At 40.4% G+C, this 25,548-nt stretch overlaps 1 protein-coding gene across 1 annotated transcript in view; it reads right to left on the bottom strand.

Annotated features, from left to right (window-relative positions):
• The window catches only part of LOC126419604 (uncharacterized), a 1,338,018-nt gene that overhangs the window by 933,818 nt on the left and 378,652 nt on the right, over positions 1–25,548 (bottom strand). The gene's annotated exons all lie outside the window — the stretch shown is intronic.

The raw sequence follows: 25,548 nt of genomic DNA, 5'->3' as shown, positions 1-25,548 counted from the left end.
TTTTATCTTGTGTGTTTCTGATCTGCCATTTATACATGTATAACGTTCGGTAATATATATATATATATATATATATATATATATATATATATATATATATATATATTATCGAACTGTCACTTAGAAATCCTAACTGTGATTTTGCCAATATGTTATTTGTTGTCTGCTGTTAAGAAGCCGATGGTGTATTACCTTTTCTAAAAATTTCGAGAATGCTTGCAAAGTCAAACTGAACGGAAATTTGATGGTATTTCTTAATCTCCTTTCTTAAACAAAGGCTTACCTTCAACATACTTCAACAAGTCAGGCAATGTTCCACTGACAAATGACCGGTTATACAGATAACTTGATACGTTACTGGACTCAGAAGCATATTCTTCAACTAACTCTGCTGACATTTTATCATAACTACTAGACTTTTTTATTTTAAACATTTTCTAATGGACATTATTTCTACTGTTTAGTGAGGATCATACCCATATAATTTAAGTTATTTGTACTGACTGGTCTGAGATATTCCATGGTAGCATCTATCGAACCTAACAACCCCATCTTCCAGTGACAGTTGTGAAACCTTTGCTAAAAAACACAGCACACATCTGCAACCAGTGCTATCTGCTCCGCTCCATCTCTTGTTACCTGATGCGGCTATCTTTTTCTAACATTATTGGGTTTAATATTTTGCACTATCTCTTGTAATGAGCTATAAATTCAACGTCAGAGCAACTTTTAAGAGAGACAGCCTACATTTTGTCTTACAAGATACCTATATTCTTTGACTAATCTATGGCTTCTGTGTAGACTTTGAACTAATCTGAGCTAGTTTTGGGCGAAAACAGTTATCAAATAAGCAAATAAGGTAAGGAAGTTATTAATAAACATGTTGCATTTCTTTATTCCTGCCATGAACACTGTATACATCACTTCAGTTCATGCTATGAATAGTTTCCTAAGATAATCAATTTTTGGATTACTGTCTGGCCTCTTGAACTGAGATTTAGTAGCTTTTATATCCTGTTCAGTATCAATATTTAACAAAGGAAATGCATGTCATGGTCTGAAAAGCCATTGACTACTGTTTTGTAATATAATTTTGTTCATTATATATTTCTGTAAAGGTATTACCAATTACTGTCTTTGAGCAATTGGTTACCCTAGTTGGGACGTTTACAGCAGGAATTAAGTTAAATGACAGTGTTACTGACAGTAATAAATTATTACTATGAGGGTTTTTTAGGAAAATCTATTTTAAAATCTCCAGCAACAACGCTTCTTTTTTCTGTTATAGAGCTTCATGATGATTTATCAACAAATTACAGTTACCTGGAGGTGCTCAGCATAAACTTACTATTATGAAAGATTTATTATGAATTTCTACTTCTGTTACATAGGCTGCACATGCTACTATAGGTAAAATTTACGAATTTCTATTTTCTTAAACTCATGACAATTCCTGCTCAATATGGCAATTCATCCTTTGTCCATCTTTGCTCTACAACAGTGAGATGTATCCTAAATCTTGTAACACTTCACACATCCGTACCAGTACCTAGATGATATTCAGAGAGGCAGATTGTGTCAACTGAGACTGATGAGTTCAATCCATCAATGCAGATAAGTAGTTCATTAATTTTACTTCTCAGTCCTCGAATATTTTAATCCGTTAGAGATAGCTGCCATTTAACACTGACTGAGGTAAAATTCGCTGGAAATAAAATTTCTGATGATTGCTGAAGGTGTTTAGCCAACTACTGTTTATGCTGATGCAGTATGCTAGAATTTCGTTGTTCAGTTTCTTTATCGGACTGAAGATTTGTTTCAATACTGACCTCTCTTAAAACTTTATTTCTTTTTGTCCTTCGCATTCTAAAAAAGGTGTTGCTTTGGCATCTGTGACCATTAGCATTTAATCAATCTTGACATTGCCTCCTGCCTCAAGTTCTCCACTATTTGCCCAACTTTCCTCTTTCTGCGGAGCTGAAGGTCATGTCTAATATAATCCCATCTACAGACAGAATAAATAGGAACCCATATGTGACCCAGAATCTGACATAAACAGCCATTCCAACTCCAAATTAAGTTTCCTGTCACAGGCGTTCAAATGAGTTAGGTCATGGTGTCTCAGAACAGATACAAATTAAACGCTAGTGTATCTCGATGCTGATGCAATCTTCATCACGTCATGCTCTATATTGTACCCATGATGTCTGTCAGTACTGTTATCTCGCCCTATCGCTATTGCCACGGTGTCTTCCTTGGTGTCGTTTTCACAAAGTAATCCTAAATCCTGTGTCACCTGATCCACACAAACATTAGGTTTAAAAAAAATTGGTGACCTGGTATTCTTAACTTAGTTCATCCTGCCAAGGTTGGCCTATGCGCCGGCTGCAGTGGCCCAGCGGTTCTAGGCGCTACAGTTTGGAACAGCGCGACCGCTACGGTCGCAGGTTGGAATCGTGCCTCGGGCATGGATGTGTGTGATATCCTTAGGTTAGTTAGGTTTAACTAAGGGACTGATGACCTCAGAAGTTAAGTCCCATAGTGCTCCAGCATGAGAACTACCTAACAACATAACTTTATTTATCTTTATTGAGTTCCCTATATTCTTTATTTTCAAATTATTGCTGAGTGTCTGTTGTGCACTGTCTACACCTAAATCTGCCTGATGTTCGTGAGTTTCTAATAGAAGCAACAGGTCAAACTTATTTTCCACAGAGCTGTTAGATGAAGCTCTAAGCGTGTTCCTTTTGTTACCTGTTGCCATTTCCCATCCATTTTTACCCTTCTCCCTCCTTAACTCATCCAGGTCTTTCTTAGCCTTGTCTAATTCAGCCTCAAGGGCAGCAAATTTCTCCTCTTGTTCCACTATCTTTTTATATCTCCTACAAATCTCACAAAACAACTATAGAGTCTCATGTACTTATCCAATTCTGACGCCACTACTGTCATCCCAATGAAAACAATTACAGCGTTCATTACACTGCACACCGAAACTAACAATTCTACAGCAAGTAGGACACATTTCACTCACGATAGAATTAATACTTCAGTAAGGACAAGTCGATTAACTCACCGATAAATAAGGAAACACATTTACAAAATGTGTCCCATACGCAAATATACGTAAACAAACTAGTTATGCAAAGTTTTGTGTTCAAATAACTTAGAATATACGCTAAGTTCCGGAAATATGAACTAAATAAGAAAGGGATACGCTCTACTTTAACTAATAGAAAGAAAAAGCTGAGTTAACTGCACCAAACGTAAATGAACATACGAGTACAGCCCGATTTTACATTATTTTCGCGTTGTTTGGAGTAAAACATAAAGAAAAGAAAAAGACTTTCAGCACAAGAAACACACTATTACATGCATTCAGTGAGTAACCTGCGCTAAACTGTTATTTCAATCTAAACACCTTATCTTTACGAGAACAAGGAACTCGTAAAATACTGACACGACTTATTTATAGAAGATGAAAAAATGGATACTGACCCTAAGACTTATCTTAGAAGACAGCTGGGAGAAAATCTTTAGAGAAGACTTTTGACGATATTTGCTTGAATGCATTCTTTGAAATTCTGAACGTAGCAGGACAAAATACAGGGAGCGAATAGTTATTCACAACATGTACCGAAATTAGACTGCAATTGTATAGTCTAAGAGCATGAAAGGGAAGCAATGGTTCAGAAAGGTATTAGACATGATTGCAGCCTATGCTCGATTTTATTCAGTCTATAAATTGAGCAGGCAGAAAGAAAACCAAATAGAAATTTGCAAAGGAAATTAAAGATCAGGGTGAAGATATTAAAACTCTGAGTTTTTCAGATGACACTGTAACTCAGTCAAAGACAGCAAAGAACTTGGAACAGCAGTTAAACGGAATGGGTTGGGTCTTGAAATGAGGTTAGAAGAAAAAAACAACGAAAGTAAAAGAAGGGTAATGCAATTTAGTCGAATTATAACAGGTGATGCTGAATTCATTAGATTTGGATGTGAGACATTTAAAGTAGCCGATGAGTTTTGCTATTTTTCCAGTAAAATAACTGTTTGTGGCCGAATTAGAGACGATATAAATTGTAGACCGACTACACCAAGAACAGCATTTCTGAAAAAGACGAATTCAATTACATCTAATACAAATCTAAGATTCATGAAGTCGTTTCTGAAGGTTTCTGTTTGCGGTGTAGCCACGTGTGGGGTTGAAGCGTGGACAATAAGCAGTTCGGACAAGAAGAGAAGTTTTTGAAATGTGGTGCTACAGGAGACTATAAAGATTTGATGTACCGATCGTACAACTAATGAAGAGGTACTAAATGAAGTTGTAGAAAAATGGACGGTACAACCTGACTAAAAGAAAGGAACCATTGATAGCACATAGTTTGAGGCATCAAGAAATAGTCAATTTGGTGATAGAAGCAAGTGTGTGTGTGTGTGTGTGTGTGTGTGTGTGTGAGGGGGGGTGGGGAAGAGGGGTGATTAGGAACTGTAGAGGGAGACCTAGGCACGAACACAGTGAGCCGGTTCAAATAGATGTAGAATGCAGCAGTTCAGGTGAAGCGTCTTCCTCAGGGTAGACTAGAGTGGAGAGCTGCATCAGACCAGTGGTCGGACTGAAGACAACAACACTAAGGAGCCCTGTGAAGTTCGGCCACGTTTTGTGAATATCGATCATAGTGCGTGGGTTGGTACCGTATAGTTTAGAATAGTGCTTATTAATCCGATAATTATGGAACTGAGATTTTTGGATACAACAAAAAATCTCGACGAAAGCGTTGCACAGGAACAAAAATCATGTATATTTTCGCCAAATTATGTATGAATCAACTTGATACCATTTTCCGCGTGATTCCTGAAATGAAAATTTTTCCGTTCATTTTCCTTAATTTTCTTTGCCCTGGGGCACCATATAATTAATAATCACAAATCAAAGGTTCAGCATGAAAGCTTGCAAGAGATATTAAGTACTCCGAAATTAGTTATGATTAATTGTGAATAAATTGTTTGAACGTTACCTATGACTGGATGCTACATTCAAGTTATAATCCTGATGACGAGCGATTCCGAGCAGAACACAAGTAATTTACGGTCATTACAGATGCGCTGGACAACGATTAAGTCTGTTATTGAAAAGTAAAAGTAGAATTCTAACATCATCAACTCTCTGAACGTATCAGGAATTAACTGATAAGCACCGCAAACCCCACCACGCGGTAACGACGCATCAGTCGTTCGATATGGTGTCAACTTCCATTCATTTAAAGATATCGGTCACAAAACAGTTCGTCTACAGACTACAGACTCGCCACTGATGCCGAACGATGTGAATACAAGGCTCTGCTTGGTCTGTGCAGTGGAAGATGTTTTATGCGACAGTATTTTACGGCACATGACGTGACAGGCATGTGAGAATCTAGTACGAGTATGACAACGCCTTGCCCAGAATGCGAGAGCCATTGCACCGTGTTCGGAAGAATTTCAATTGCTTGTTCCAACTCCGACCGCAGCCCCAGTAAACATCTCTCCGGCAAGGCGCTGCGTCATTTATTTACAGGGTTCCCGGAAGAATTGAAGCCAACTCTGCTTTCAGTGTCCCAGACAGTAGCAGAATAAGTCCGCTTCGGCGGCTGTGCGGTCAGCGCGGCGCATTACTAAGCGAAGGGATCCAGGTTCGATTCCTGGCCGGGTCGGTGATTTTTTCGCTCGGGGCTGGGTGCTGTGTTGTTCTTGCATTAAAATGAGTAGAACGCGATCTCCCGAGACAGTGTTGTACTAGTAGTAATGGAGTATCTAGCGTGTTAGGAACAGCAGTAGCGAATGTCCACGTGTAACGTTATATTTGAGAAGAAGCCAATCCAGTGAAGTTGTAAGCGCGGAGAACATCTTTCACAGATATGGGGTAGGCAGTGTTTGGTTCCGTATTAGACAACGATAACAGAACATAACAAGTTTCATTTCAGAAAACTGATATTACGTAGTGTCCAGCCTTCTTCTGCAAATATAGGTCTATATTACACATGCCTGTAATATCGCAAGGTACTCCCCTCCACAGACAATATTCACCTTCAATGAGAGCTCAATGTAGGTATGGACAAACAGTTTTGTTTGCTGTTAATCGATTCTGGCCATTTTGTCTAACAACACGCAGTATTCGGCAGCTTTCGGTGCGTGTGTACTTTCTTTGAGTCAGTAGTATGAGATAGAAGCGATCGATAGTAACGAAGAGCGCGAGGATTTCCTTAAGCTATAAAAAAAATCTTTAAATTAATTAACTATTATGTACTATTTGCAACTTTTACTTCCAATGTCGTTTTGATTAAGAGAACGTACGCGAAATGTCAGACTCGTCTCTCCCTCACTATGTCTCGTATGAATGTCGTGAAAAAGAAAAGCTATGTGTGTCTGTTTGTGTGTGCGTGTGTGCGCGCGCGTAACGTACTCCAAGCTATGCCAGTTACTGCCTGCGTCTTTCAACCAGTACGGAAACCAGACTAGGAAATATTTTATCTAACGCTGACAGAAGTCTGACTGTGCGGTGGAAGTAGAATAGCAGCTACCTGAGTACGCTCCTGTTTTACACATCGACATTACGGACACTGAGGAACCATCTTGTGGTGCTGCAGGGTCAATAACATGCATGTATGTCCTATTACACCAATTCTTGCATCTGTTAATTCAACGCACACTCATACAATATTAGGACAACGTATAAGTTAATTGCGTTTGCTGTCTTCAGAGCACTTCTACAATACATTGCTAGAACTATGCTCTTATCTATTGTTCGTTATTTGAAGCGTTGTTCATCCAAGTACGCACTAATTTTATCTAGCGTGAAGCACATTTATAGTTATCTGTGAAAAGTGAGAAGAGAAGAAAGTAATTTTCTGACGAGTAAAATAACTCACCACGCTCAGAAAAAAGGCCAGCTCCGAAGAAAATGTACCGATAACTTTAATCCGTAATGACCGTGAACTGTGACAAGTCGACTAACAGTGTCAAATAATCTGGTACACAGCTATCACCCCATGTACGTGCCAAAAACAAAACTCATCGAGTAACTATTTTTGAATCTCTGCTCGCTCTTCATAGATTAGCGGGAATATAATACCTACTACTCCTACACACCACTGTGATTTGTGAAGTAACACGGCTCTTTTTTTCAGAAACAGAGAAATCTGTTTACATCTACATAAATTTCAGCGTCAGAAAGTCTTTTCTGAAAGCACTTGTTTGGAGTACAGGCGTGCACGATAAATTGTTCAAACGAGAAGAGAAATGTGATGCTCGAAAAGAATGCTGATTAGAAGGGCACTCGTACATCGAATATCTGATACAGAGAAAATAAATTTGTGGCACAATTTGACTAAAAGAAGGCCGCGCGGGATTAGCCGAGCGGTTTCGAGCGCTGCAGTCATGGACTGTGTGGCTGCTGCCGGCGGAGGTTCGAGTCCTCCCTCGGGCATGGGTGTGTGTGTTTGTCCTTAGGATAATTTAGGTTAAGTAGTGTGTAAGCTTAGGGACTGATGACCTTAGCAGTTAAGTCCCATAAGATTTCACACACATTTGAACATTTTGAACTAAAAGAAGGAATCCGATGATAGGAAACAACCTGAGAAATCAAGAAATCGTCTATTTCGTAAGGGAGGGAAGTGTGGAAAGTAAAAATTGTAGAGGGACATCGAGGTTCGAATACAGCAAGCAGATTGAAACAGATACAGGTTGCGCTTAAAGATGAAAAGGCATATACAGAACAGTCTTGCGTGCAGAGACAGATGAAACCAGTATTTGGGCTGAAGACCATGTGATGTACCGGTACTAATGCTCGTTAGTAAATAAATCTGTGAGACGAGCTTTAACAATAGACACGACAGGGCATTGTATGACTCTCTTTTAAGCTATGGCTCGATGCAATCGAAGGATCCAGTCATACACATCTGCTTTCATACCCATTAGCTAATTTCACTGAAGAAATAGTTATAATATGTGAATGTATAGTCAAATAGTCTAGGGACTGGCAAGTTACAGAATTTTTAATAATAATGAATTGTACTGAAATGTAGTAATAAAAAAGGATTCTTCTTCTTCTTCTTTTGCTTATGCCTTTGTCCCGCAGTTTTCGCAGGGTCAGCATGGTTACATCGGATTTGGTATGGTTTATGTAAAGGGGTGGCCAGATGCCCTTCCTGCCGCAACGCCATACCCCCTGGGACCAAATCAGTGTACCCCAGTTGTCTGGGTCTAGTGTAAAACATGAAATAGTGTGAACGTGTGTCAAATGCTGCGAGTCGTGTAACTGAGGCGTAATGTGGGAACCAGTCTAGTATTCACCTAGTGGGCTGTAGGAAACCACCTAAAAACCACATCCAGGCTGGGCAGCACATTGACACACGTGAATCCGCCAGGTGGATTCGATCTGGGGCTGGCGCGCCTACCTGAGTCCAGGAAGCAGCGCGTTAGTGCTCTCGGATAACCTGTCGGGTCAAAAAGCATTTTATCTACTTATAAATAGCTTTGTCGACTTCACAAGACATATGCTGAACTAACAGTTTATTTTTTTAGTTATTTCAAAGAAAAACACAGAAATAGTGATCCTACAATAATTCAGTTTAAACAAGAAATTAAATAAAAAAATATTCAATGGCAATAAAGCTTGCATGAATAAGTAATAAGAATTGTAGCAGATTTCCTAGAGATAACTGAACCATCACTGGTCTGCAAAATGAAAAGAGTATCATACATTTGAACTTGGCACACAATAATCGTCAACTCATTAAAGTATATGTCCACTATGGCAATCCAAAACAGTAGGTAAATAAAGTTAAAATTCTGTGAAGATCATGAACTATTAAAGTTGCTGCTATCTCCCAGAATTACAGTCCCACTTCACTCAAAACTGATATAGGTAAAAGCGAATTTTAGGGTATTAGTGTCGCTGCTTACCGCTCAAAAACCAACACTTCAATGCACTGTCAGCTCCCTGAGATGTTGCCTGAAGACTGCTCTGCTTGAATTCACCATCACAAATCGACTGTTATATGAACTGATGTTCCCAAGAGTGACTACATGATCCAGAATGCCCAAGCGACTGTCTTCTCCTGCCAATGAGATCTCATTTTTCCTCTCACTGGTGCATAACTTACTTAAAATTACGGAAAAAGGTCACCCTCTGAATAATATAAAAAATACAAATTTGACTCTGAGTTAAATAAAGCTCTTTTTCTTATGGTTTCAATAAGGCCAAATGCAGTATTCTATATCAAAAGTTTAGACATATATAAATAAAATAAGGAGCTCGTGCATATAAAGCAGACAGTAATTATTGCTAATCCAAGTCCAGCATCTCCTCCCAAATGCCTGCACCGATTTCAGCAAAATTTGGCACCTAAACAGAAAACTTCACAAGTAAAAGCACTGTGGGGTTTATAACCTTCTAGCTCCAATAGGAGTGGAGAAAAGGACAAATGTGTTATTTTTTATGGCCGTGTCATATAGGCTGCTCTGCATGACAAGTGTGTTGTACACAAACGGTATTGGTCTGACTTGTAGATCTACTTTGCAGGTCAGCCTATGTGTCAGGGGCAACAAAGAGTTTTCCAGCCCCTACATGTGGACTGCCCCGGATGGCAGGTATTTTGTAATAGTAAGGGCACATATTAATAATTTGCTTTGCAAGGCAGCCTCTGCATCAGGGAAAAAATGGTTTTTAAAGCATCAGATGAGTAGCTCATCCATCACAACAAGTGCATTTTGGCAGTAGTATCAGACTGCTTTATCAACCTGTTTTGCTGGGGATGTATGTGCATGTTGGTATGGTTTGAGGAATTTGAGATAGATAGAGCTGGGGGATAAACAGAAATAGGGGGCATGTTATGATAGACAGGGAAAAGTGGGACAGGAAAAGATGGACAGAGAGAATAGACAGGAGCTGATGGCCAGAAATAGGGGTGAAAGAAGGGAGACAAATGAGGTGGAGGACACTGGTAAGAAGAGGGAGGAGGAGGAGATCGATGGGGGGAGGGGAAAGGCAGAGAGGGACAGGTATAAGGGGCAGAAGATAGACAGATGGGCAGGAGGAGAGAGAGAGAGAGAGAGAGAGAGAGAGAGAGAGAGAGAGAGAGAGAGAGAGAGAGAGAGAGAGAGGATAGGAGAGACTGCACAAGGAGAGGGGAAGAATAAGATGGATAAAAAAGAAGGGGTAGGATGAGATGGACAGAGAGAGATGAGAGAGGATAAACAGATGGTCAGAGAGGGGAGGAAAGAGAGGTGGGTGGATGAAAAAGACAGAGAAAGGGGAGGAAGATGTGGATAAAGAACTGGGGAGGAGGATATCGTCAAAGATAGGACTGGAGTAGATGGATGGATGAACATAAGAAGTAGAAGGAAATGTATAGTCAGTGAGAAGGGGGAGGAGGATATGGACACATAGAACTGGGAGGATGAAGTGGACAGTGAGAAAGGGAGAGGAAGAAGAGGACACATAGTGAGGGAGAGGAGGTAACAGATAAAGAGACAACGGAGGTGAAGATGCAATTTTACATGCAAGTGAAGCTGTGGTGAAAAGGCTAGAAGTTAAATTATTGAGAATAAATTAATAATCTAAACAAATTTAATGTGGTAGCATATGGAGATATTCGAGAAATGCCATATTGCCATAATTTGTTGTGTGACTGTGGAGAATATAAGTGACACAGTTAAATTATTAAAATATCCAAACTACTGAATAATGTTATAAAGAAAGTATATCACTATGTGATCAAAAGTATCCGGACACCTGGCTGAAAATGACTTACAAGTCCGTGCCACTCTCAATCGGTAATGCTGGAATTCAATATGGTGTTGGCTCACTCTTAGCCTGGATGACAGCTTCCAATCTCGCAGGCTTACGTTCAATCAGGTGCTGGAAGGTTTCTTGGGGAATGGCAGTATATCCTTCACGGATGTTGTATCGATGTCGATCGGTGAGGCCTGGCACGAAGTCGACGTTCCAAAACATCCCATCTGTACAATTCAGGTCAGGACTCTGTGCAAGCCAGTCCATTACAAGTATGTTATTGTCGTGTAACCCTTCCGCCACAGACCGTGCATTACCAACAGGTGCTCGATTGAGTTGCTCTTCAACAGTGGAAGCAAGAAGGTGTTTAAGACATCAGTGTAGGCCTGTGATGTGATAGTACCACGCAATACAACAAGGGGTGAAAGCCCCTCCATGAGAAACACGACCACACCATAACACCACCGCCTCAGAATTTTACTGTTGGCACTACACACGCTGGCAGATGACGTTCACCGGGTATTCGCCTTACCTACACCCTGCCATCGGGTCGTCACATTGTGTACCGTGATTCGTCAAACATTTTTCCACTGTTCAATCGCCAAATGTTTACGCTCCTTACACCAAGCGAGGCGTCGTTTGGCATTTACCGATGTGATGTGTGGTTTATGAGCAGCCGCTCGACCATGAAATCCAAGTTTTCTCGCACCCCTCCCCCCCGCCTAACCGTTATAGTACGTGCGGTGGATCCTGATGCAGTCTGGAATTCCTGTGTGATGGTATGGATAGATGTCTGCCTGTTACACATTACGACTCTCTTCAACTGTCGGCAGTCTCTGTCAGTCAACAGACGAGATGTCTCTTAATGTTTCCACTTTACTGTCATATTGGAAACAGTGGACCGTGGGATGTTTAGGAGCGCAGAAATCTCGCGTACAGACGTATGACACAAGTGACACCCAATCACCTGACCACGTTCGAAGTCCGTGAGTTCCACGGAGCGCCCTATTCTGCTGTCTCACGATGTCTAATGACTACTGAAATCGCTAATATGGAGTACCTGGCAGTAGGTGGCAGCGCAATGCTCCTAATACGAAAAAAGTATGATTTTGGGGGTGTTCGGATACTTCTGATCACGTAATGTACAAATATATAGCTTTCTATAATGATAGCTGTAGTGCTAGGCTATCATCCAACAACCCATCTGTCATGATCATGTGAACTGTTCAACGGTTAATCATTTTCAGTGATTTTTCGGAGAGCATTCATTTACTGTAATCACCTAACTTCGGTAGTTCTGGTGATAATAATAATATTGAAGTCTTAATAAATGCACGTCAGTGCCATAGGTACGTTGATATGGTTGGATTTGTGCTGTGATGAAACATCAAATTACTACTGAACTATAAAGTATTTGAAAGTATCAACATTCCGCACAAGTGACTAAAATTTAGAAGCTGCAGCAGGCGTTCAGCGTTTGGCTGGAATTCGAGTAATGTGTTGTCTCTCTCTGACTGTGTGCTGTGAACATTGTGTTGAGCACCAGATTTAAAGAAGCGTTCTTAACGATTCGATTGCAGCTAAATATTAGAGACAAGCAAGAATATAAATGTCACTGTTCTTAGTTTACTAGTAGGAATTTAAGCTATCCAGCCGCACGGGGTTAGCCGAGCGGTCAACGGCGCTGTAGTCATAGACTAGGAGGTTAGAGTCCTCCCTCGGGCATGGAGATGTGTGTTTGTCCTTAGGATAATTTAAGTTAAGTAGTGTGTAAGCTTAGAGACTGATGAACTTAGCAGCTAAGTCCCATTAAGATTTAACACACAATCGAGAACATAAATATTATTGCTGGTCGTTTCACCTATAGAAGTTTCAACTTTTGTTTTTTAATCAGACTAAAGTCATAAAATTGAAGAGACTCATTCGTGAGAGAGCACTCTCTTATATTCAAACAACAGCGAATATTGCAGAACATACTTGTATCACATGGATAAGAAAGAACCAGAATCTGTTACTAATGTGAAGGCGGGAAAAAATATTAGCAAGTAGCAGGACGCAAACCTATTTCCTTTGACTCCACAAGCTCACGTATCTAACCACAAGAACACAGCGACCACAGACAACGATTAGTATTAATATCGTTTATCTTAGGATCTGCTAAAAGGTTTTTTACCTATGATGTGTCATTAAATGATATTTAACTGTAGCAAATTGTATCAAGAGTGTGGAAAGGCTGTTCTGGTATTGTGAAAGCCTGGCTGTGCTGGTACTATGAACGGCTGAAAGCATGGGAAAACTACAGCGCTGCAGCATGGTTAAATCATTATGGCATCCTCCTGGATAAAATATTTCCTCAGTAAAATAGTCTCCCGTTCAGACCTCCCGGTGGGGACTACTCATGAGGATATCGTTATCAGAAAAAAACTAAACTTGCATTTTACGGGGCATGGCACTTAATGTTAGATCCCATAATCGAGTAGGCAGGTTAGAGAATATGGGAAAGGAAATGGTTAGGCTGAACTTACAGGGTAAGGCAGCAGTAAGAATAATAATGAACAAGAAAATAGGAATGCGGCTAAGTTACTGTGAACAGCATAGTGAACTCATTATCGTAGCCAAAATAGACACACTGACAGGTTTTACACTGATTATATAATGATAAGACAGATTTCAGAACCAAATTTTAAACTGTAATACATTCCAAAGGCACATGTGGTCTTTAACCATACTTTATTGGTTATGAACTGTAGATTAAAAATGAAGAGTTGCAAAAAGCTATGAAATTACGGAGATGGTATGTGTATAAGTTGAAAGAACCAAAGGAGTTTCAAATAAAACATTAGGAAACGACTGACAGAGGCAGTGGAAAGAAATACAATAAAAGACGAATGGGTAGTTTTCAGAGGGGAAACAGTGAGGACAGCAAAGCATCACATAGGTAAAAATGCTAGTCCAATTCGAAATCCTTGAATAGCACAGAAGATACTCAGTTTAACTGACGAAAGAAGAAAATACAAAAATTCATCAAGAAGGCGAAATGGAATGCAGACGTCTAAAAATGTGATTGACATATAGTGCAAAATGGCTAAGCAGGAATGACTAGAGGACAAATGCAAGGGTATAGAAGCATTTGTAGCTAGGGGAAACATAGATATCGCCTACAAGTAACTTAAAGAACATTGAAGAAAAGAGAAGCAGCTGAATGAATATCAAGAGCTCAGACAGAAAAACACTACTATGCAAAGAAGGGAAAACTGAAACGGTGAAGGAATATTTCGTGGGGGTACAGAAGGAAAATGAATTTGAAGACAATGTTATGTACAGGAAAGAGGAAATAGATGAATACGAGATGATACTGCGAAAAGGCTTTGACACAGCACTGGAAGACCTAAATCGAAACAGACCCCTGGTCTAGACGACATTCGCTCAGAATTATTGAGATCCTTGAGAGAGACAGCCATGACAAAATTACTGCACCTGGTGCAAAAGTTATGTTTAATACGAGAAATACCCTCAGACCTCAAGACAAATGCAATAATTGCAATACCAAAGAAAGAAGGTGCTGACATATGTGAATGTTACCGAACTATCAATTTAATAAGTCATGGTTGCAAAATATTGATACGAATTATTTGCCGAGAATGGAAAAACTAGTAGAAGTCGATGTCGGAGAAGATGAGTTTGCGTTCCCGAGAAATGTAGGAACATGTGAGGCTATACTGGTCCTACTACTTAGAAGATAGGCTAAGGAAAGGCAAACCTATATTTATAGCATTTGTAGACTTAGAGAAAGCTCTTGACAGTGTTGGTTGGTTAGAATACATTCTCTGAAATTCTGAAGGTACCAGCGGTAAAATGCGGGAAATGAAGTGTTATTTACAAACTGTACTGAAAAGAGATAGCAGTCACATGAAGCAGAGCGCATGAAAAGGTAGTAGCAGTTAAAAAGGGAGTGAGGCAGAGGTATAGCGTATCGCCGATGTTAGTCAATCTGTACAATGAGCAAGCAGCAAGGGTAACCAAAGAAAAATTTGGAGAAGGAATCAAAGTTCAGGGGAAGAAAAACAAGATTTCAGGCTTGCCGATGACTTAGTAATTCTGTCATAGACAGTGAAGGTATTGAAAGGACGATATAAGATGAAATCAACAAGAGGAAAACAAGGGTAATGTAATAAAGTTGAATTAAGTCAGGCAATGCTCAGGGAATCAGATAAGCTAATGAGACACTAAAAGTGGTAGATGGGTTTTGCTATTTGGGCACTATAATACGTGATGATGGCCGAAGTAGAGAGGATATAACACAAAGCAACGAAAGCATGTCAGGTAAAGAATATTCTGTTAAATACTAATACAAATTTAAGTGTTAGCAAATCTTTTCTGAATGTGTTTGTCCGGAGTGTAGCCTTGTACGAAACTGAAAGGTGGACGATAAGCAGTTCAGACGAAAAGAGAATAGAAGCTTTTGAAATGTGGTTCTGTAGAAAGAATGCTGAAGCTTAGATAGATATGTTGCGGAATTAACGAGGAGGTACTCAATAGAACTGGAGAAAAGGAAATTTGTAGTACAACTTGATTAAAGAAGGGAACGGTTGATAAGAAAAATCAGAGACATCGAGGAATCATCAATTTAGTAATTGTGCTGTCACTAGACTTGACACTCCTTGGCAGTTTGAAGCGCTGCGCGAACAGAGCTGCTGCTACACGAGGGCGCTGCCACGTCAGCACCGTCCAGGGGGTGGGGTGGGAGGCCGCTATGCACTACGTACAGAATGTCGAGTATCACAGAGAAACTTCGTTGACCACCAAAACTCATAGCGGAATAGTAGAACAAGAAGCATTCATAGATACACTTGGGCAGACAGCTGGAAAGATGAACGTGCTGTGTGACGGAAGCAAGTACGACACATCCGGCGTGGTTTCAACAAACAAGTCTGTGCTGTGCGCTTACTAGTGTGTGAGAACTCAGGTTAGGCTTGAGATGTGTGTATGTACCTGTTTAGCGTGCAACAATCTCCAGGCCCGGCGGTATGCTGTAAGCCTGTCTGTGGCTCGGACTGTGCTGTGTTTATGGCAAGTGGAGCGCAGAATTGTACAGTGAATATAGGCAATGGCTCTGTGTGACTTTGACCGCATTAATTTAATCTGTTGGTACATGTTTATGGGACTTACTTTGAGCAGAAGCTATAAGTATGGTTGTAGATTTACTTAACGACGCTCACTGATTAAATTGGCTTTGTCTTTCCACTGCATACGTATCTGAGTACCAGCCTATTAGACATATCTCAGGCGCAGTGGTAATTCTGATTCATTCACAGTGTATAATTCATCAGAGTTGTGGGCTCTGTTAACTGATACGGAACTTCCCATCTATTCTATTGACTAATTTTATTTGGTTCTCTGCTTTATTTGCATTCAATGTAATAGTCTACATTTATTTTGTGCTTTCAATATTTTAATGATTACTGGACATTGCACATTTTGTACACTGCAATTGTGTATAGCTTTCTTGTTTTAGTGTACATTCATTATCTGCTTTTAAAATTTTTGAGTATTGCTGCTTTTATTCGTTGGGATTGTGCAGTCACAATCGAATTAAGTTACTCGCTATTGTCTCTTGTGTTTGGCTACTATTGAGGAAGCATTATGGTGTCAATAAATTCTTGTTGTTGCTTTGGCTATTTGATTGAAAATTTTGATGGAGATTATTAACCTTGAAAGGACTGTGACAAAAGCCCAAATAACAGGGAACTGACATACTAGAACTTGCACTGACACGATCAAATGGTGCACTGACAATGGCTAGGCACTAGCCGAAGTCTACATTTGCCGAATAAAACCTGCAAGAAAAGGACGACTGACTGCTGTGCTCTATCATTTGAAAGTCATATCACAGTCGTTGAGTGCACCCACGTTCTTAATGGAAGGTAACCCGAAGGAAAGAAAATATTTGTGTGGATTCGTTTTCAGGCACAATCTCATACCAAGCTGCAAATCTTTGCAGAAGGACAGGAGTCCAGATAATTTTCAACGCGTGCGATAATGTGAAAAGCCATATCAGGGATGTATTAACAACAGTGGAGTTACTCGAGGTTTAGAGACTGAATTAATAAATGAGCAGGTGAAAATGTTCCAGAATATGTTAATCGACTAGTATAGAAGTCAGGTGATGAAGGTTCTTAATGCAGAGTTTGTGAGAGAAGATGTTATTAGAGCAGTTAACAGGAACCAAACCACGTTTCTTGCATTCGGTTCTGCCGTAGTGACGTATTTTCCCATCGTTTTTTATGAGAAAGTCAAGACGATTATTCGAGACTACATGTTGTATGTAAAACTGCAATTTACTTACATTAGAAAGATAAATTTGTATAACATAGTCTTACTGTCGTAAGCCGTCGTTTGTTTCTACAACTAACCAGATGGGCATTACGAACTAGCCGGACCCAACTCACAGGCTACGTAATAGCCTCGTCGTCTAATCTTGTTTCGCTTCGCACCTCGCCAGCGTAGATGACACCTCGGTGATGTGAACGCACTCGCGGATAGGAAAGGGGATACGTAAGAAGACGGAGTGGGGCGGCAACAGGTTAGGCGGCGCGCCAGCGACATGTCCAGCAGAAGCTTGCAACATCGCAACCAGCTGGCGCGCTGCTACAGCGGCGGCTTTCCTCTCCCCGCCGGCGCCGGTTCCCACGTCACTCCTAAGGCCTCGCGGGATCGTTCCGAGTTCTGCACTTACACTGAATCCTTATTCAGTGATGGGAGCACAAAAATATAGCATAATTTAAACTCAGGAGGATAGAGACAGTGACATATTTTTTCTTTCTTTCTTTTAATTGCTCGCTACCCACGGCACCGAGGGCTCAAAATGCTTATCTGACAGTGATGGAAAACTGTACTGCCTCACACCCTGCATAGCAGCACACTCAGTAATCATGTCACGCATTCGTAGTTAGTAAAACATTTTTTGGGGCCTTAGTAAGGAAATGGAGCTGATTCCTCACCATAGTGTTCAGAATCTATGGACCTAAAAGAGCACAGAAGTATACTCCTCACAGTTAAAAAAAAAAAAGAAAAAAACGCGCTTTAACACGGTTTTTGAAACGCTGGGCTTTTACCCGCGAGCAGAGTGCAAATCGTCGTTCGTCAGCCCGAAGTCCATTGTTCCCCTAAATTAATTCAGGCGATTGCTGGGGTAGTTCTGTCAACAAAGTCGATACTGATTCGCTTTCGAATCTTTTACTATCCGAGCTTCTACTATATTTCTATAAGACCTGACCAGAATTCTCAACAAGGAGTAGAAAGAGAAATTGAATGTATGTAGATGATAATTATCACAGGTAAACAAAAAACGCGAAATGAAACGTTTAGTAGTGAAATGCAAAATAAGAGAAATGAAGGTACTTTCGGGATGCATGTTGTTTTAGGAAAGCTTCCGATGATTTCACGTACGCATTAAGATGTTTGTGATTCTGCAGAGAACAGAGAAAAAGCACTAAAACAGATGATTAATTTACATTACAAACTCGCATAATGAAATAACATCAAGAGGTTTTAACAACCATCAAAGCGCTTTAACATTCGTCTCGCTGAAGCAAGGGAAACAGCCAACGTGTACAGCTCACTGCTGAAGGCCAAGATTGTAAAAAATTGTGTAGAACTAGTGAAATAATTGTCGCAACACGCACACTGGATTGCACGCGATCGACAACGCGAATTAGATACACGGAGCAGACATCCGAGGGAAAAGAATATTTTCGTCACCAAAAGAAATGTACCGCCCCAAAGATTGCTTTATAATGAACAAACTAAGTGTAGGTGAAACTTCAACGTTGGAAAAACGGAAAGAAACAACTGGAGTTTTCTGAATTAGAAGTTATAGAATGATACTCAGATTAAGCGCGCAGATAAAATACTACATTCAAATATATTAAACGAGTGGATGCGGAAGGAATTCCACAGAAAATCTTCATCAGAAGGACGGCAAGTTTAATTGCTCATGTGCGAAAAATTCCAGGACTAGTCAGCATGAGAAGAATATGTGTGAGAAATCCAAATATTCTCAATTCAGCATAGCGCACTCAAGAAATTTAGGGTAAACGTGCACAAATGGAAGAAAGAAAAGTAAATATACAACGGCTTAAAATCCTGGAGGATTTAAAGAAAGAAACAGTTACCGACACGACGGAGCTGACTTTTGCCTGCTACCTGCTGAAGTACCGTAATGACTAAGAGCCACTGGTATTTGCTACTGCCGGCCGGGGTGACCGAGCGGTTCTAGGCGCTACAGTCTGGAATCGCGCGACCGCTACGGTCGCAGGTTCGAATCCTGCGTCGGTCATTGATGTGTGTGGTGTCCTTAGGTTAGTTAGGTTTAAGTAGTTCTCAGTTCTAGGGGACTGATGACCTCAGAAGTTAAGTCCCATAGTGTTCAGAGCCATTTGATCCATTTTTATTTGCTACTACGTTTAGGTTACCGTGTCGTCCTCTGTCGTACAATGGATGCCGTCATCGACGGGATTAAGGATCACCACTTCCGTGTTTGCAAATGTTGACCCCCGTGTAGTGTCACAAAATGACACAGAACTGTCCTCCTCACACTATAATACTGTAGCCGGAATGATTGCATCAAAATGGAAAATGTGTATTGTTTTCATTTAATGGTCTTCTTCGCAGAGATACATCCCTTCAGACATTGGTATTTTCCAACTAATGACAAATGAAAGCCATTTATTCTGCCGAAGAGACAATTCTTTGAGATGTCACAACTCGGTTAGCTCACTTTACCAAAACTTTTTAATCCTCGTGTGACTTGATTAAATATAATACGTTATCGCTATTCTGCCCAAAGTAGACATTATGAGACCTGTACCAGAAGCATTTTTAAATTAAATCCATGTCTTTAGCAAAGTCATATTTCACTGTGAACATATACTTTACATTACATCTGTAACCTAACGTCCTTACTAGTTTAGCATTTGGAAACTAATGCTATCGTTACTTCTGTGAAGCTAGGCCACGTTTTAGAGATACCAGACACATGTGCTGCCTTAAAACCAAGGATGATGTATAGTCAGCGTTACGAAAATTTAACGGCACTCACAGAGTGCACATATCGAAATACGAAAATTTTAAAATGTAAAGAGTAATACACGGAGAATGCGTCGCAAAGACATATACACCGCAGCACAGAACCAATAACGACTACAAAACGAGGCCCAAGCCAAAAAAACGTGTAAGAGCCATCTGAATTTATGGATTTGTAGCTATTCCCAAACCGATAATAGTTTAAATAAACTTTTTTAAACCGCACTTGTTGATGGCTGCTGTTTCAGTTTATAAATCGTACAATAATACATTATGTTGTATCCCCGGTGTCTCTCAAGCGGACGTCAAAATGTTTCAGTGCATCATGAAAGTCTTGAGAAAATCGGATTCAAACTCGCAGACATATGCGTAGCGAATTTTCAGATTTACGAAGATATACATTTTAGGTAAAGCTACGACAGATATCTCAAACATGTAAGTAAAATAATATGTAGGTAAGAGTTGGAAACAGACAAATCCACAGATAGACGAAATCGTTGAGGAGTGGCAAAGCAATCTGACATATAATTTTAATATAGTCAATATGATTTTAAATATCCATTTATTTGATGATGTCGTGATTATTTTTAGATGTTCAGAAATAACATATAATTAGTACTGAATAAGCGACCTGTGGAGACGTTGACACCACCTGCGACACCTTTCCATAGTTATCGACCGATCAGAAGCCGTCTATGGGCTATATAAGGCCACCATAGCAGCAGCGTTGACAGTCAGTGGCCCCTAACGAAGGCGGCGGAGGTAATCATCGAAAGATCGAGGTTTTACCATCAACTGACGCGGCAAGAAGTCCGAGAATGTTTTATACAACAGTGCTGTCGCGAAAGGCTTCGTCCTCCGTACTGAATAAGTTCGTAAATATAGATTAAGATTTAAACCTGAAGATACCTATTGGAAAAAGAAAGACCTTTGGCTTCAAAGCAGACAACATTTGAGGACTAAAATAGTTACACAAAATAACGTTTCTATAACAAGGAACCAATTTCAGCTAAGAGTAGAATCTATCTTACCGCGAGACGATAGGGACAATAACGTAAACAAATTTAAAAGGAAAATATGGTACAATGATCGAAATCTCAAGGGGGAAAACCAGAAATCACAAATTACGTTCTATAAGGCGGCGACAGTCCATGAAAGAAAATATGGCAGCGAGGACTCGACATTTAATGTATTAGGCAAGATGAACTTAGAAGCTGTTATGGTAAGCCTTTTAAGATCTCTGGCAGTAAATACTCTTGGATAAAAATGGAAACAATATGTAGAAGGAACTGAACATTTTCTACACTTTTATGTAGAATCCCGCACATTAAAAAATGGGAAGAACGTATTGACAGAATGAACAATAACAGAATTCCAAACATCTTTCTGAATATAAATCAAAACGGCGACGTAGTCGGTATATGTGTTTACTCCAATCTTCTGTTAGCTTCTCTTTCCCTCTCATTGTCCATCTCGTCCTCGCACCAGTCTCTGTACAGCTCCTCCTCTATCTTTCTCTGTCCATCTCCTCCTCTCTCCGCACATCTTCTCCTCTTCCATCTCTGTCCATTATCCTTCCCTTATCTGTCCATCTCCTCCCCCCTCCCCCCCCCCCCCTCCCCCATCTGTGATCTGCGTCCATTGACATATTGCTTCCTCTTAAGTCGTGAGGAGCCCCCAGTATGTCAGAGACGCGGGACACAGCTGTCAGTACGACATCTTTTAACTGAGTGTGTTTTATATGACGATCTGAGGGTTGAACTGGGTCTCCCACAGGATCTTCCCTCTATTTTAACATAACAAGGCGAGTGTTTTTAGTGTCTTAAAATTTTGTGTGGTGTCCGGAATTCTTCCCAGAATACTTGGTGTGAGATCTTAATGTGTCACAGAGTGACTGGGTCACGCATTATTTCTAAATCGTCACCCAGCCACTGTTATTTGTCCCTTTTTTAACAGCATCCTTATCGGTATTTTCTCCATGATTTTATTTAGTTATCCCGTTATGTCTCTCTCGGGTTTTATTATGGGCTTTCCTGAACCTCACTTTTTTGGGTTTGCTTTACGTTTCCGGTGGTGGGATCAAATGTAGTTTTCCAGTTTATTGATGTCCTTCATAGATTGTGAAAATCTTCTTCGGTATAACATTAATGCAAGGGCGCTGATGACCTAGCTGTCTAGCGCCCTCCGCCATAAATCATCATCATCATCTCCTCCTACCCCCGTCTCTCTCCATGTTATCACCTGTAGCCAAATACAGGGTGACAGCTATTGAACTACATGAAATAAAATCGTCATAACGTCTGAACGGTTTACGTTAGGACGTTCAAACAGAACGGCTGGCCGCGGGGCATAATGGGAATTAGTATGCGCATGCGCACGCGCCTTGCTGTCGGACATTTACACTGAAAATGTCGGTACAATGTGCCTGAGCGTATAGCGTTCGTGAAGGCCAACTACGCGAGCAACAATAGCCCAGATGGGGCTCGAAGAAAGTTTGCTACCGAGTTCAAGCTGATGACATCCGGCCCACTTTCATTTGGATGGGTTCGTCAGTAAGCAAAATTGGCGCATTTGGGAGACTGAGAATCCGCATTTCGCGATCGAGAAGTCTCTTCACCTTAAGCGGGTGACTGTGTGGTGTGTAATGTCCAATCACGGAATGATCGGTGCGATATTCCTTGATGGCACGGTAACTACGAACGGTACGTGAAGGTTCTGGAGGATGATTTCATCCTCATTATCCAAAGTGACTCTGATTTTGGCAAGATGTGGTTTACGCAAGACGTAGTGCTACCCCATCGAGGCACGAAAGTGTTTGATGTCCTGGAGAGCACCTTAGGGGCCGCATTCTGGCTCTGGGGTACTCAGAGGACATTGGCATGGCCCTCGATTGGCCGCCATTTTCTCCGGATCTGAATGCATGCGACTCCTTGCTGTGGGGCTATATTAAAGACAATGTGTACAGCAATAATCCCAAAACCATTGCTGAACTGAAAACAGCAATTCAGGAGGTCATCGATGTTCCGATAATTCAGCAGGTAATGCAGAATTTCGCTATTCGTCTGCACCACATCATCGCCAATGATGACAGGCATATCGAACATGTCACAGCTTAAATCCGAATATCTGTAGTGACGTTTACGTGTTGAATAAAGTGTGTGCACGCGTTGGTTTATAACTAATTAATTTTTTTTCATATAGTTCAATAATTGTCACCCTGAAGAAGGCTGCTGCTTCTTATTTCCATAGTATTTCTTTCCAGACAGTAAGTATTACGTGTACCATGTTTGGTTAAAGTCGATCCTTGGGTTCAGGAGGAATTTTTTACCAGGGCCCTGCCCGCGTACTCAAACGTCACGTATATTTCACATATATTTATAATATTTGAAAAATATTTGCACACAAATTTACCCGTATCGCTAGCGAATTTCACCCCACAGTATCGTTTTCACGCAGCTCACTGTATATGACGTCATACTCCTGAACTACGTGTCCAAAATTGTATAATTTTGAAGATACATTCAGCGGCTTATGTGGATACTGTCTGCGAAATATGTTGTGAATGGATTTAGAAGCAAAGCATTAACAAATTTAGACATCAAGTATGATGCGCCAGTTTTCACTTATCTCGGTGTTTTATTACGTCATACGTCCTGAACAATGTGTCGTACAATAATATAATTTTGCAGTTATATTCAGTAGTATATGAATATTGTCTACAAAACGTGTCACGAGTAGAATTGTTTGTACAGAAGAAAAAAATTAAAACATCGTGCCTCACGCAGTAGTTTTGTTCCATGAATAGAGAATATGTAGTAAACAGTAAACTTTTATCCTTTCATTATATTGTAGCGATTGTCAGCGAGAAAATATTTCGTAAAGGTATGAAATTATGTGCAAAATTTGTTGCAAGTGCTCTCTTTCTCAAATACTGGATGAGTCAATCTAGGTATTCGCGCGTCCTGGGCTACATTTATTTTTCACACCCACTCCTACTCCTTTGTTAGGTATATCCTACTTACCTCCACAGCGTTTCTTTTCCGGCAGTAAGTGATATGTACACTAAGTTTAGTTGCAACCAGTCCAGTGGTTTAGGACGAAATATGGGACATACTTGTACATGCATACATAGGCTACATCCAATTTTATAATATGTATGGATTACATTCGGACTTCTGCAACTAGGAAAACATAATTTGATTTTAAACTACTCGTTTTCTTATCTGATACTCGTGGGATTTTTTTTTCTGTGGATCAAGTGGTTCAAATGGCTCTAAGCACTATGGGACTTAACATCTGAGGTCATCACTCTCTTAGACTTAGAACTGAAGCGCCTAGAACCGTTCCACCACAGCGGCTGGCTTCGATGGATCTACCGTTGTGTTTATGATAACGACTTTTCCAGTGAAACGCTTTTTCAACGACTTACATTGTTAGACGAACATAATATCACAAATTTTCAGGTAACGGGCACTCCAACAATGCCTAGATCGCTTAAGTGTCACAACATGAACGTCTTATCATTTTTCGTTGTTTCGTTAACTTCCACACGACAATCAAGTTACTCTAAAGATCTATTTGCTCATTTAAGGAATAAAATCTGCACAGAATGGCCGTTTTAAAAATCAATGGAGAGTACTGCAGAACGAGAGTCTAGATCATGTCTCCATGAGATGATGTGGTTTCCTTTGCTTCTACGCATCCAGTTACGGTGCCGTGTGATTAGCTGTAGGGCATAGCGGATGTACACGAAAGAAAGCGACAGTGGCAGAGATGACGGCAGTGAAAACATTAAGTGATCCATCAACGAAATTTGAGCTATGATTGAGTGAGCAACAGCAACGACGTTGCATCGATCACCTATCGCTCGGAGTCTAGCCAATACCGCAACATCAGATGTAGCTCTTAATCGTCGGCACTTTGGGTATATCGTGAAGATGCTCTCTACGGTGCAGAGAAGGCAGAGATGAAAAAATCTTGTCACATTCTTTAAAAATATCCGTTAGTCAGATAAGGTAGATTACTGCAGGATGTGTTGCCACAGAAACAGCCACTATGGCTTTCAGTTGTAGTATGTTTTCTATTTTAAGTATCCTGCGTGGAATAACGATGCAGCACATAAGCATACGACCGACTCAGGAGCAACAGTTATTTGCTGCGTTCAATACAACGGAGGGTACTGATAACATCGTATTAGGAACATGCAGTAGGCTGTTTGCAGCTCAAAAGTCCCCGCAAGACAACAGTCTTATTTCGAGGATGTCTCTAACCGGAGACCTCAAACGAGTCGTCTATAACCGATCTCGTGAATCTCGTGGTTGTAATATTGAATGTGTGCTACAATCTCTTACTTTTAGCTTGTTTCCAGAGCCTCTATGAATTGTGGAAAGTTCCTCACTTTTTAGAGTTCCGTACCTCAGTTAGTAAAACCGGAACCTTTATATACGATCACTCCGTTGTCCGCCTGTGTGTCCGTCCCTTTTTCTCAGGAGCGGGTAGACGTATGAAGTCCAAATATATAAGAAAAACAAAGGTGATCGATCCCTCGGAGGAGAAAAAAATAAGCTAAGTCAATGCCATCAAAAGATACGACCATTTATGTCACACACTTTGAAACCCGCAAACTCACTCATCAGAGCCTACAGATAGACTATCTATATATAGAATTCCAATCCCAAAGAAAGCAGGTGTTG

Source organism: Schistocerca serialis, chromosome 9 (genome assembly GCF_023864345.2).
Source record: "Schistocerca serialis cubense isolate TAMUIC-IGC-003099 chromosome 9, iqSchSeri2.2, whole genome shotgun sequence".
Lineage (NCBI taxonomy): Eukaryota > Metazoa > Arthropoda > Insecta > Orthoptera > Acrididae > Schistocerca > Schistocerca serialis.
This window is presented reverse-complemented; position numbering and strand designations above follow the sequence as displayed.